The sequence below is a fragment of the Perna viridis genome, chromosome 8, assembly GCF_037379345.1.
Source record: "Perna viridis isolate PV_CMFRI_1.1 ecotype Kerala chromosome 8, ASM3737934v1, whole genome shotgun sequence".
Taxonomy (NCBI): Eukaryota; Metazoa; Mollusca; class Bivalvia; order Mytilida; family Mytilidae; genus Perna; species Perna viridis.
In genome coordinates, this window is record NC_142452.1 from 39,366,221 (window position 1) to 39,375,074 (window position 8,854).

At 31.9% G+C, this 8,854-nt stretch overlaps 1 pseudogene; it reads right to left on the reverse strand.

Annotated features, from left to right (window-relative positions):
* Positions 1–3,013: 3,013 nt before the first annotated feature.
* Positions 3,014–8,407, reverse strand: LOC148610449 (uncharacterized; annotated as a pseudogene).
* Positions 8,408–8,854: the final 447 nt, after the last annotated feature.

Genomic DNA, 8,854 nt, shown 5'->3' on the forward strand with positions numbered 1-8,854 from the left:
GAATTTGGCTCCATTATGAAATATGTTAATGAAACCCAACAGCAGTTTTTTATACGCCATTGTGCATTGTGTCGTTATATTACTTTTTAATTTGATGTTGAAGAACTGTCATTGTGTTGTTACTATTGATTTTATTACTGTTGTTTTATGGCCTTTTAGAGCTTACCGGAAGCTGTTATTACACTTCTTGAAGACCTTTTAATGATCTCTAAATGTAATTACTGTTTTGAATTTAAGTTATACGCTGATGCATTTGTTGCGTATTACCATATCCGTTCCTTTTTCCACGATAACTAAGCCTAGAGTTTAGACGGAAGGTCTGGCGAGAAACAAAAAGTCAAACAGGTACTGCCATACTTAACCTATTCAAGGAGTTTCGAATAAAAAAAACAATAATGATTGCTTGTTAGTAAAGTGTCAGTCTCTCTGTGAGAACAAGACAGTTGGTGAAACACTGATTGAAGAAACGCACAATTTTAAAAGTTTAATTCAACTAAATGCTTCATCATAATCCAAAAAAAACCCAAGATTGTAAATACCTCTTTGGTAAATTGGGTCATAATTTTATTGAAATGTATTGAAAATTAACTTAAAGCAAGAAAAAAAAAATAATAATAAAATAAAATAAAACAAATCATACAAGATGGGTAAAAATCAGAAAAAAAGCATGTGAAAAAATCTCCGATTTGACAATTTAATTTAATTCAAGGATAATTTCTTCGATTGAAAATATCATTTGTTTTATCTGCATTTTTAGAACCCTAGAAATTTCATCTTCAGTGCATTTCAATAAAATCATAACGCAACTCTTATAAATGATATGGAAAAACTTGTCAGCATAAATCGGCTAACCATTTAACCATTCTGCGTCATAACAAAGTATAAATAACTCTTTTTAATCGTCTCCGTGGAGACGATCATACAGAATTGAAAGCATATAACATACACGAAGAAATTGAAAACCATCATCTCATTGGATAAAATCTCAAATAAGGCGAAAGTGAAGCGCCGATTGTTTATGATTGGCTGACAACATAACACACTCTAAAATCAATACGTAGAACCGTATGCGCTTACGGTATATTATCATTATTTTAGCATCTTCTTTAGACTGATACTGGCTGAAGGCTAAAAACCACTAATTCCACTTCCCATAGGCTTCTATGCTAATTTCACAATATTCAATGGCTTCTCTGGACTTTACCTTAACTTTAACCTGCAGATGACTATATATCAGCATGATTCTACATATGTCAGCTCACAATCCTCAGAATGGCATGTGGGGTTAGCAGACTTGCAGTGCAGTACTGGTCACCGGAAGTGAAGGGTCTATAAATAGCATGGGAAATCCCAGTGTTTTCACAAGATAGGGGTATATTTAAAAATCATTATGGAGATTAGGCTTCACATCACAAGAAGCAAAATGCACCTATAAAATGTACAGAAATGTTTTTCCTTTCAGAAACTGTTTAAATTTTTAAAATAAGATGAAAACTTTTTTCACAGCACTATGAGGAACAGGGGTAAATTCTGCGTAGGACTATTTTTGCGTACGTTCCAAATGCTCATTGGTTGAATTGGTGGTCTGTAACCTGAACGGAAACCAGTCTTAAGTAAAAAAAGAATCAATCAAATTAAAAAAAAACGAGTTACGATATACATTCAATATGCTATTGATATGTAACAATAATATCAAGACAGTTTTGATACTATCAATGTTATTTAAGTACCTGTCCATCTAAGAATCATGCAAAAGGTGCTACACTGATAGACAATAAAAATGGTTTTATACTAATAATATATAAGTCTATATGAGTCTGTAAAACTTCATTTTCTCTGGTTTTTTAGTAAATTTACAGAAAAAACACCATTTTTTGTTAAATCTTATATCATATGGGTAAAGTAGTAGAAATAGTATATAAAATGAAATATGTACACAATCAATATATTTTGCACAACTGCAGTTGCCATGACAACTAAAATCGGTCTTTTCGACTGTTATAAAAACATGAAAAATCAAGGTGTTTGTGATCTAATACCTCCTATGAACACTGGGATATTAAACTTTCCTCTAAATATATTTGTTTGTTAAACTTTAGCCTTCAACATATCAAAAATAAAAATATGTAGCCTCCTTCAGATTTTTCCGAAAAAAGTCATTTTTATACCAATACTTTCTGTTTTTGCAAATGCCATGCCACCAGATTAAGCACATCAATGTATGTATTGAATTCATCTTGTTAGTTGATAATGCAGTTTAAGAACAGACAGAACATATAGCAAGTCCTTATAAACACATTTTAATACAATGGTTGCTATGGAAACACATCCCTGTACAAACAATACATAGAAATATGCAATCATACAAATGTACATAAAGATCATTATAATTGAACCAATTTAAATGTTCATTTTTTTTCTCATAAATAAGCATATCAACAGTAATACAAATGTTACACCAAATAACAGGTTTGCAGCAGGTTGCAATTATGTCTCACAAAAATTGTCTTCACCACTTAACAGATTACACATAAAATTGTAAGAATTGAAATAAATCTGTTCAGTTGCAGCCTAGACTTTGAAAAATTTTCTATCATGCAAAATAGTGAATAAATGGCCAAATTCCTACAAAACATGAAATTTCTACCAGAAAGCAACCATAATCACATACATGTACACGTGTTTCCCATTTACATAAAGTGACATGCCGACTTTTACATCCTTCATTCCATTCAGAGCATATATTTTTTATGAATACACTTTCTATATCATTCCATATATATCAAAGTCCAATAAACAAGAAAATTTACAAAGAACAATAACCACAACCACGTGTAACATATTCTTTATCTATATAAAGCCATGTCCTAAATCCTTCAATTGAGAGACAAGATAAGGCAGAGAAATTCCAATGAATGGATGGACAGACAAGATTTTTCTTATATTGCTTCCATTAATCAAGTGGTTGTATGAATCAAATTAAGTAAATCAAAAGTAACATTTATGAAAATTGTTAATCAGAGTTTACAGTTTGCATTGCTTCGATGACATCTATCACTTGAATAGCAGATTCTAGGTCATCTTCCTCTGTTGGTTTTGGATGACGAAACTGAAATGAGAGTGTTGAAAAAAATGACGCAATTTGACTTGGCAACAGGTACTGACAGGGAGAAAACATTTTTTGTTCTGATTCATCCCTACACACTCTTATATTTCTAGCAATGTCAGCTGGATTGGCTTTTCTTCCAATACCTTCCCCTCCTGCAAAAATTCCTCTCAGGTAATCTTTTGTCCTTTCGTCAAAGCGTGTGCTTTTCCTTTCTTTTTTAAGTGCCAACCCTTTTCTGCTGATAAAGTGCCATGGTCCAATTGTATATTCTTGGATAAAACAGAATGTTCAACTATGTTTAAACAATAATCTTTCCATTTAATTTTACATTGTCAAAAGAAGATTGCCTGTTTTTTTTTCTATTCTGTGTTTGCCAACAAGTAAGTGAGATTCTAAATTCGAGAAGGATTTAAAAACTATCGAACAACTAGGTTCTATGCATGAAAATATCCTGTTAACACTTGTTGTTTCTTGCTTAGATGTTGTCTTGGGATTTTGTATTTCACCAATCTCTTCATTTAAGTCAACTCTTTGCTTTATTGTATTTATTCCATCTTTTTTTTTATGGCAAAGTGAATGTTCTATGAACTATGAGTCTAAAAGATGATGGAGGTGATGGACAGACTATCTTTAATTCTCCTTCAGTGTGTTTTTTTCCTTTTCCAATCTCAAAAGATTTCTATGATATAATTTGGTTATCCCTTAAAACCATAAAAGATATTTAGGTTACTTTACAAATTATAAGTACAAGTAATATATTGCAGCTGAAGACAATAATTTGTGCATTCTAGTAAGCTCATTCTGTTTACAATCATGAATTAAAAATTGAAAACGTCATAACATGGGGCACATTACATCAATGTCAGTGCACCAGTATTGGTTTTAAAACGAATCAATTAACACTCACTATGCTGAATTGTTTGAACAAATGTATAGATTTCTATATTTTGCAAACTTATGCAAATTATATGCAAATTAGTTGCATCATAGTGCTGACGCTTATTGTTTTATATGGGTTAAACGTAGGTAATCACAGGGTGGGGTGTATGAGGTGATGAAGTGATGAGAGGGTGTATGGGCATGCATGGCAAAATAGGTCTGTTGCCTGAAAATGGTCATTTTGCTGCTTTTTGTCATTTTCACCGGATGTGGCGCTAACCAGGGGTAAGGCAGTGTCCAAAGCGCAATTTTTCAAAAGCTTGTTCCCTCTAATGATAATTTAAGCACAGATTGTTCATTACAGTCCTAATAGGAAGGGCCCCAGAAAAGTCATTCATGAGAAGATATTAGGATTTTTTGCAATTTTTGGCTTCAGATTGATTCAAAATTGGAAGTAGTTAGTATATGGGGTTGACATCATGGGAGTGGTGAGAGACATCATTATTCTGTAGAAACCAAGTGAAATGAAGCACAATGGATCCATTCTGCTGCTGTTAGAGGCCGCAAATTGATCCCTACCCCTAAAAAATCATAATTTGTTGTGGCCTTCTTAACTCAGACCTCTTGTTCTGCTGTCAAGTTCCTTTATTTGCTACAAAAACTGTTTGATATAGCCTCATTTTAAATCACATTCACTCTGCTTGCATATGAAATCAAAAGTTGATTTCCAAAGCTAAAAATAAACTTGCCAGAATCCAAACATCAAAAAGACAGCCCATGACCATATATATACGGTTCCAGCATGGTAAGGCTTAAGATTTAATTTCCATTGGTGACAAATAATTTTAATGTCTTAGATTTGACTTGGTTTGGGAATGATTCCATGACTTCTCAAACTTAAAGTAAGCACGCTACACTAAAACCGCATATCTGTAGATGGTAAGTGGGGCTACGTAAATGCACAGAAACAAATACAGGACAACAGTACTACATAATCCATAAAATCCATACCTCAGTTCTATGTTTGAGATTTTGAGAATTCCTTTCTATGTGCTCTTTGATCTATTAGATTCTTCATCACTTATATCAATGGAGGCAATCTGGCATCTTGCTACTCCCCCAAGTGAATCTAAGGCTGTCTTTGTCTCACTGGCTGTCTTCACATCATTTCCAGCTGACACAAACTGCCGGAATTTTCTCCTCATATGGGCAATCTTTGCGTCACAATATGACTTCTCATCCTGTGATTCGCTAAAAGCATACCTTCTGATATAAAGACCTGAAAGTAAAGTACATATCTTTGATGCTAGATAGAAGTTGAAAGAAACATGTAACAATTTTGACCACAATATAAACAAAATAGTGTGAGTGCATGACATACTGAGAACTTCTGAATTCATTTGAAGTTTATTTCTTGAAACTACAAAAGTAATTTTGGCATATTTTTAGTATTTTTATATTTCATCAGGTTGTCAGCCATTGCAAGAATATAAACTCTGATGTTCAGTTTTAAAAGTTTGAGAAAAATTGTCCTCCAAAATTATTAATTTCAAGAATCAATCCTCGATCCATTTTCAATAAGAATATCAAATTGAGGTTTTCCTTAAATCCTTCCACAATTCAAATTTCAGTCAATAAAATCACTTGAAATTGAAGATATCTGATGTAAGTTTTTATGGTGTTGAGTTTACTTGTATTTTAGACACCAATGAGAAAAATAAATTGATGTTACATTATCAGTCCAAACTTGGTTGACTTAAATTTTGTGCTATTAAAGTTTTCAAGGAGTATTTTAGGAATATAAAAACATGAGTTACAATTAAAAATGAAATGCATCATGCATCTTTGGACCAGTACTGAAGACGTCATAAGTATTAGATGAACTTAAAGGGTAAAATGTGACCTAATGATTAAAGAATTATCTTTATTCAAAAATTAATGCATGAAAAGCAGGTAGTGTGTCCTGCCTAGTATGCCTTGATGCTTAGATAAACAGTGTCTTTTAGGTAATTTACACATTAGATTGATATAGGATCTAAATGTAAGGTATTTAATATGAGACAGGGGCAACCTTTGAAAATAAAATAAAGTTGTATATATTTATATTTTGAAAAAATAAACAATCAGGCCTTTTACAGTTTAACATCAATTTGATTTTTTTTATGAATAATTTAACAAAATTTTCAGATAAGAGCTATGAACTATAAACAGATTTTGATTTTGTTAAAAATAAGAAACTCAATGAAGATCTCTGTATTAAAGTTTACGTTCATGTCAGACTGAACAAAATAGTCTCAATAATTCTAAAGTTTTAGGTGAAATATTACTTTGTCCTAGATCTATAGAGGAATATAGACAGAAGTGCAACTTACATTCATACTTGAAGAAAGTGAGTCTGTGTCCATAAGACAGAGGATTGCTGTGTCATTATCTTCAGAGTGAAAATAATTCAGCACATATGAATATTTGCTAAGTTGTAAGAAATAGAAATTATTAATACATATCAGTTTTATGTATGTTTTACATATACCTAGTGGTCATAAAAACAGATGATTCTCATGAACCATTAGAATATACAGGCTTTTGACCTGCATACTTCTTAATCGACTTTACTTTATTCAGTAATGCATCTGTTTGAGAGAGCCTATATGCATTATTTAGGCAGAACCGTTTTATGTTTTTAGAGTGTAGCATCTCCAAAGAGGAATAACATTTCAAGGTCCAGGAAATACATGTAAGGTGTATCAAATTTTATACATAAATGCTACAAGTCACATTATACTCATAATTACATGTGATTGGACATTTCTGACTTCATGACGCTCTCGAAAACTGTAACTGTGAACTTGGTCAGTTTCTTCCACAAGTAGAGGTACTGATAACTCTGTAATAGATAGAATTGAATGGAAAAGAAGAGAGACACAAATCGAAATGTCAAAACTGACCATGAAACATTATTTTGATAGATAATTTATATGTCCTTGAATTATTGTAAAAAAATAAAACTTTATGAAATTGGAGTGAGGATTTTGTAATTTTCGTCTAGTATTTATATATAACCATTCAAGACTAAGGGTATTATACTAAGAAAACTGTAATAAACAGCAAAAAGTTTTTTTTTATATTTCTCCACCAAGTTGCATGTATTATTGGTAGGTACATGTAGGTGGCTGGTTAACAGAATAAATATGCACCTTTGAAACAAAGAAAGAAATAAAAAATTGACATTTAGTGTCAGAGAGGTAATATTTCTATGATGACCTTGTTCAGATATCACAATATTTATGGTACATTTGTACCATAAATATACATATGACAGGTTATCCTCGTGGTTGTTTAATAACCCTATACAGTTTTCCTGACAGGGGTTAGGATTACAGGAGAGGGCATGTGCCATTTATCACATTCCATGTGAAAATATCCCATTCAAATTTTTATCAATTGGTATTAAAGAAAGGCACATTTAAAATCTGAAGTTCATTTAAATTGGTCTATTTTCAAAGTTTTTATTATCAAATGATGCAATGGGATATTGTACATTTATCAAGTCTTTGCATAGCCCCTTACCTTGTGTTCTGTCTTTAAAGTCATTGTTTTCTTGTTTAGGGAACTTATTTGGTACATATTTTCACTTGCATTTTTATTTAACTTGGCAGTGTCCTGAACAGCACAACTAGATGCATAAACAGTAACAAGCACCAATGCATCAATCAACATTATCAAGTTCATGAAAATATTTATTTTTTTCATAGTTTGTAGAAAATATAATTGTAATAAAATTACCACTTCCATCAGGAAAAACAAATCCATGTTCTTGCAACAGCCATTGACTGTGATAAACTGAGAATCCCCTGAATGTTTTCCCTTTACCGCTATGTGAGGGGTGACTGCATAGCTTCCCTTGTCTGAAGTCGATACCAAGTTTTGCAAGATGGTGTGGACATATAGTTAATGCATGGTTAGTAGTAAAGAGTCCAACTCGCAGACACAACAAATCTGCCTCTGTTGATATGGTTTCTCGTTTAAGTTTGAATCCCTTTGCTGCACTTCCAACACTCAAGTTCATTTTTTTAAAGGATTTACAATACTTTTATTGCAATCATAAATTCTGATAAGACATTTTTCAGTAGGGTACCGAGAATACAAACTACATAATTCGGAATTGTAGTTCGAAAACCTGCAACGCCGAATTTGATCTGACATTTCGATATCTTTGTCTTTGTCAAGTCACTCAAGAGTATAACTTTTCTAAATCCATATTGTAAAATATTCGTATAAAAAAGCATGAAATCGTAGTACAAATGGTTATAAACGAGTAAAAGTGGTAAAAATGACACAAATTCATAATGAATACAAATGCATGGCTAGCAGGCGTCAGTTTTCTGGGAAACAGGAAGTGTCAAATTGTAAACATAGGAGTTTCGAGGTGAATTAGAAAAAAATTACAAAATTAATGATTGTATAATTTAGAAATGATTAAAATGATACATTATTGTAAATATTAACTAAATATAATTATGATAACATTGAAATGATTTATCATTCATTCAGAATAGAACTGACATTGTTTTTAAGTCACATGGCAACAGTTGTTAGGTAAACAAGAGTTATCTTCCTTGAGCCATAGTACACATTATGCCAACTTAAAACGAAGATTAACTTAAAATCTGGACCAGGCTACATATTTTATTTTTTTGATATTTTGTAGAGTGAAAATTCCTCTATAAGTTTAGATAAGTATTGTTTTATAAATGCTGCATGTTCATAGATGAAATGATGAATAATGTTGTAAAGGAATGCACTATGAAAACTGGAATACCCCTGACATTCAATACTGCGGTGTGACCAACTAAGATTCATATGTGA